Genomic DNA, 6,000 nt, shown 5'->3' on the forward strand with positions numbered 1-6,000 from the left:
GGAACACTAACACATCGAAGCTTTCCGGTGACGGAAGGATGGGAAAGGGCTAGGATTGGGAAGGAAGTGACAGTGGCCTTATTTAAGGCGCACCACCAGCATTTACCTTGTGTAAAAAATGTGAAAAATTGTAAAACCATCTTCAGGTCTGCCGACAGTTGGATTCGAATGCAAGCTCACAGCTGCGCGATCCTAACTGCACGGCTAACTCACTCGATCCTTATTATAATAATAATAATAATAATAATAATAATAATAATAATAATAATAATAATAATAATAATAATAATAATAATAATAATAATAATAATAATAATAATAATAATAATAATAATAATAATAACAGGTTGTACCTTGGGCAGTGACCGGCCGTTGTTTCCTCAATAATTATCTTCAGCTGAGTATGGAGAAAAAAAACCGCTAAATGCACTACCGCGGGTAGTAATCTATCAAAGCAGACCGCCGGATTCTGGGGAGTCCGCACCAGTATGCTACAAGGATGAGTCGAAGCATCCTGGAAACTACCGTACGTAAACTCAGGTGAAGACAGCGAAGCTTCTTCGCAACATTTAACGCCAATTCATTGCTCAAAGTGCGTAAGCTGAAACATCTGATCGACACACCATCACGGTACGTCACTTTACTAGTAGCATTACAGGAAAACAGGTTCACGGACGATCGCGCCTTGGAGTCACACGGTTATAGAATCCTCAAAGAAAAATTTGCCATCGAGTAATGCACATACTGCCAACTACCCAGAAACACGCAACAAGGAATACATTCCTCCAGGAAGGGTTGGCGTTAGGAAGGGCATCCTGTCGTAGAACTAGGCCAAGTCCACATGATCGACATAGATTGCAGGGTGGAAGTGGCAAAAATGCGAAATAATAAATTATATTTTTTAATATGTTATTTAATCCGTTTACCCTTCAGGATTGGTTTACCCCCCGAACTCAGCAAGGGATCTCACCTCTACCGCCTCAAGGGCAGTGAGACATTTGGTCGGGAATACAACTGATTAGGAGGGCCAGTACCTCGCACAGGCGGCTTCACCTGCTGTGGTGAACAGGAATCTTGTGGGATATGGGATGATTTGGAAGGGATAGGCAAGGAAGAGGGCAGGAAGCGGCGCTGGCCTTAAGTTAGGTATCATTCCGGCATTTGGCCGGAGAAGAAGTGGGAAACCAAGGAAAACTACTTCGAGGATGGCTGAGGTGGAAATCGAACCCCTGTACTCAGTTGTCCTCCCGAGGCTGAGTGCACCTCGTTCCAGTCCTCGTATCACTTTTCGAATTTCGAGAATAGAACCTGTGCCTCCGGGAGGTGGCAGCTTATCACACTAACCACTACACCACAGAAATAATGATAATAATAATAATAATAATAATAATAATAATAATGACGAGGGGCCTCTATAGAGGTCTGGTGATGCAGGTCTTTCGAGTTGACGCCCTATAGACGACCTCTACGTCTGTTAGTATGGGGCTCTAACTAGGATGAAATCTAATGTTGAAGACGTTACAAATGCTCAGTCCCTGAGCTAAAGGAAATAACCGATGAAGGTTAAAATCTCTGCCCTGGCCGGGAACCTAATCTAGCACCCTTTGGACCAAAGGCTTGGAGGCTAAACGGTTAATCGCGGTGCCTAACGGTCTGCTCTGAACGAGGAAGGCGGATAAGATGATACAACAATGCATTACACTCAATACTGCATAAAGATCCACCCGTCAGCAGAATATTAAGATCCGCAAGACTGCGGTGGGTGGGGCATATGGTAAGGATGAGCGATACAGAGATACCAAAAGAGAGATGTTAATCGGAAACCCTAGTGGAAAAAGAGAACAAGGTCGTTCGAAAGCCAAGTAGCTGGATGGAGTTGGGAGAACTACAGAAAATGGGATACAAGAATTCAAAAGTACTGGCGCAAGATCAAGACGAACTAATGGGTAGAAAATATTAAAGGTCAATGAGGTCTGCAGGGGGCTTCATTCATTCCATTTCCGACCCGGATGCATGACTGGAAACTATTTTTATTTGCTTTACGTCGCACCGACACAGATAGGTGGGATAGGAAAGGCTTAGGATTGGGAAGGAAGCGGCCGTGGCCTTAATTAAGGTACAGCCCCAGCATTTGCCTGGCGTGAAAATGGGGAAACCACAGAAAACCACAGGGCTGGCGACAATGGGGTTCGAACCCACTATATCCTGGATGCAAGCTGACAGCCGCGCGCCCCTAGCCGCACGGCCAACTCGCCCGGTGACTGGAAAAAGGCTATGGATATTCATTCAAGGAGGACTGTAAAGGCGCTAAAGAAGAAGTTCTCTTGCCTTCTGGTAAATATACTGACATGATGCTGACGTATTTGAGCACCTCCAAGTACCACTAGACTGAGGTGGTATTGAACCCGCCAACTTGGAGTCAGAAAGCCAGCACTCTATCGTCTGAGTCGCTCCACCCGGCTCTAATCGTATAACTTCGCCTGTTCCGTATCGCATTCCCCTAATCTAAACTAAACAAGAAGACACTTCTATTACCTAAGGGTCTCTCAAATCTGTGGGCCGTGAAGGGACAAACACGAGGTCTGAAGCTGAGTCTAACTCATCTGTCTTCGTTCTTCATGTAGGCTTAGATTTGTCTGTCTTGTTAGAAATATCCAAGTGTCCATTCCTCATCGGTCAATGGTAGAAAAAGCTCGTTGAGAAATTGAATGTTTCGGCCGAAATTAATTTTACGTTGAGGTGGGAATCGAACGCCCCTCTACTCAGCTGACCTCCCGAGGCTGAGTGGACCCTGTACCAGCCCTCGTACCGCTTTTTCTACAACTGTACATAGTTCATTAGTCATGGGAAACACAGAAGAACAGGACGTAGCAGCATACCACATGAAACTCTTTTAGATGAAATGTTCGAAATGCCTTCCGTACGGAAAATGTGTTCTGACACGGAACTAAAATGTTTCCGAACCCATGTTCGTATAACATATTTTCTTCTTCCACATGTGAGGAATGTGTCCTGAAAGTTTGACCACACCTTCCTTATTGTTTCACCCCGTAACTCTTGTTCTTGTAACAGGGCAAAAAACATCAAACTTTTGTAGCATTGAGAGGAGTTAGGAAAGTTAATATTGGGTTCCCATGTAACCGCAACTCTTTATTCTGAAACCTCACGGCTCCATGTAAAAGAAACCACGTCTCATCACGACTTCAGAAATTAATTCACCGGTGTTTACAGACTGAAGGAACCCTCGCTGCTGGATATCTAGAGCTTAAACGTTGTATTTCACTTACTTTGTAACATTTATAAGATCGGCATCATGGTCCGACTCATTGCCTGAATGGTCAGCGTTGAGGCTTTCGGTTCAGAGGGTCCGGGGTTCAATTCCCGGTCTGGTCGGGGATTTAAATACCCTGTGATTAATTCTTCTGGTCCGGAGACTGCGTGTTTGTCCCAACACTTTCCTCTTCATATTCACACAACACAACACACTACACTACCAACCACTACACAATAGTGATTACATCCCTCCATATAGGGTTGGCGTCAGGAAGGGCATCTGGCTGTAAAATAGGGCTAAATCTACATGTGCAACAGAGTTATCACATGTGTGGGAAAAAGCGGTAGCATAAGAAGAAGAATATAAGCTCGGTATCATGGTTGCCCAGTATACAGACGCATATGAAACATTAACTTATAAGGCAGTTTATCTGAAACTTTTTCTTGGGAATCACTGAACACTTTCACGGATTTCCTATTGATTTCCATCTGTTAATATTATTGTTTTACAACTTTTCTATTTATCACTGAACCTACCGTTTTTTAATGATACATCGTATTTTTTTAAGTTCCATCCAGCTTTGGTAATCGTTGCCCACAAAATTTCCTCGTAACTCTTCGCAGCAGATGCGTGCTTTAAGAAAATACATTGTTCTTCACGATCAGCCAATAAAATTCCAGTTTCGCAGCTGACTAAATCAATCACTCAGACTAACGAATCACACAGATAGAATAGGACGAGTTAACTCGGATGTCAACATATCTTCCGCTCTTCAAAACACGACTTTACTCGGATTTTAGCATTGCGCTCTTCTCCACTTCCGAGTTTGGTCTGACGCTGTGATTTTGTTGTTCATCACATGCTTTGTTCAGACGACGGACATTTCAAAAATCCCCTTACCATATTTTGAGGATAATATTTTAGAAATTTTAGGGATTTATGGTGAGCCTGACTTTTATGAGTACAGTTGAAGTGAAACAAACTGTGGATATTTATCACACCATTGTCGAGTTCTGGTAAAAGGAGAAGAGAAAAGGAGAAGGAGAGGAGAAAACTATTCTTCATGTTTGTCGTTCCATGACTGTTCGGTAGCTGTGTAAATAACAATACTTTTTTAGCCTGTTTCAACCATTGTCGAAACACCCAGCAAAATCTGGTATGGGACATTCATAAGGCTGAAAAGAACTTGGAAGTGAAAAGATTAATCCATGACCGAGCTCAATAGCTGCAGTCACTTAAGTGCGGCCAGAAGCCAGTATTCGAGAGGTAGTGGGTTCGAACCTCATAAAGGCAGTCCTGAAGGTGGTTTTCCGTGGTTTCCCGTTTTCACACCAGGCATATGCTAGGGTTATACCTTAATTAAGGCCACGGCCGCTTCCTTCCCACTCCTAGCTCTTTTCTGTCCCATTGCCACCATAAGACCTATCTGTGTTGGTCCGACGTAACCCAAATTGTAAACAAAAAATCGTTAAGCCATAACATCACTGGAAGTTCAGTATCAATCATGCGGAATTTATATCACCGACTGCTGCGAATTCACAAGGGCTATGTACAGCTACATGCACTAGGCTATTTCTGGTCGAACTAGGGACTATCAAAAACAAGTTCGTCCTAACATAAAACCATTAAAAACTTGAATTCAAATAATGATTTGTGACTGTTTCTTCACATCTCTGCAAATCTGTTAAAAATACTGTATATATTGTCCAGCTCCATGGCTAAATGGTTAGCGTGCTGGCCTTTGGTCACAGGGGTCCCGGTTTCGATTCCCGGCGTTGTAGGGAATTTTAACCATCATTGGTTAATTTCGCTGACACGGGGACTGGGTCTTCATCATCATTTCATCCTCATCACGACGCGCAGGTCGCCTACGGACGTCAAATCCAAACACCTGCACCTGGAGAGCCGAACATGTTCTCGGACACTCCCGGCACTAAAAGCCATACGTCATTTCATTTTTACTGTATGTATTGAGTGGCCGCCTCTGTGGTGAGTGTAATTAGCTGCCACCCTCGAAGGGCCCGGTTCGATGCCACGACATTTGAAAAGTGGTACGAGGGCTCGAACGTGGTCTACTCAGCCTTGGGAGGTCAAGTGAGTAGAGGGGTGTTCGATTCCCAACATCCTAGAAGTGGTTTTCCGTGGTTTCCCACTTCTCCTCAAGGGAAATCCCGGGATGGTACCTAACTTAAGGCCATGGCCGCTTCCTTCCCTCTTCCTTGTCTATCCCTTCCAATCTTCCCATCACTCCACAAGGTCGCTGTTCAGCATATCTGGCAAGGCCGCCTGGGTGAGGTACTGGTCTTCTTCCCAAGTTGTATCGCCCCGACTCAAAGTCTGGCGGTCCAGGGCACTGGAGGCGGTAGAGGTGGGATCCCTCGCTGAGTCCGAGGAAACAACCAACCCTGGAGGGTAAACGGATTAAGAAAGAAAGAAGCTGTATAGAGCACCGACCTGGTACAAAACTTAGTACAAGAGAATTACACTTGTTGCAGGTTGTTTACAACACGAGTTCCGTAATTGTGGATCGTGTACTCTCCTTCCACCAGACAAATGAGGGGTACATTCATTCATTTCTTTGTTAGTGGTATGGTTGGTGCTGGGAAACACAAGGTGAAACACTGCTTCCCCTTAGTTATTCCTACCCCAGAGCTCAATTAATGAGAGGGCAATGGGCAATGAATGCCGACGTTGTATTGTCCCCGGGAAGTATTTCTCCTCCCTAC

The 6,000-nt window shown here is 44.4% G+C and overlaps 1 protein-coding gene across 2 annotated transcripts in view; it reads right to left on the reverse strand.

Moving 5' to 3' along the window:
* Window positions 1-6,000, reverse strand: part of LOC136874082 (LHFPL tetraspan subfamily member 2 protein) — a 237,726-nt gene that overhangs the window by 93,111 nt on the left and 138,615 nt on the right. The window lies entirely within an intron of this gene.

Source organism: Anabrus simplex, chromosome 5 (assembly GCF_040414725.1).
Source record: "Anabrus simplex isolate iqAnaSimp1 chromosome 5, ASM4041472v1, whole genome shotgun sequence".
Classification (NCBI taxonomy): Eukaryota; Metazoa; Arthropoda; class Insecta; order Orthoptera; family Tettigoniidae; genus Anabrus; species Anabrus simplex.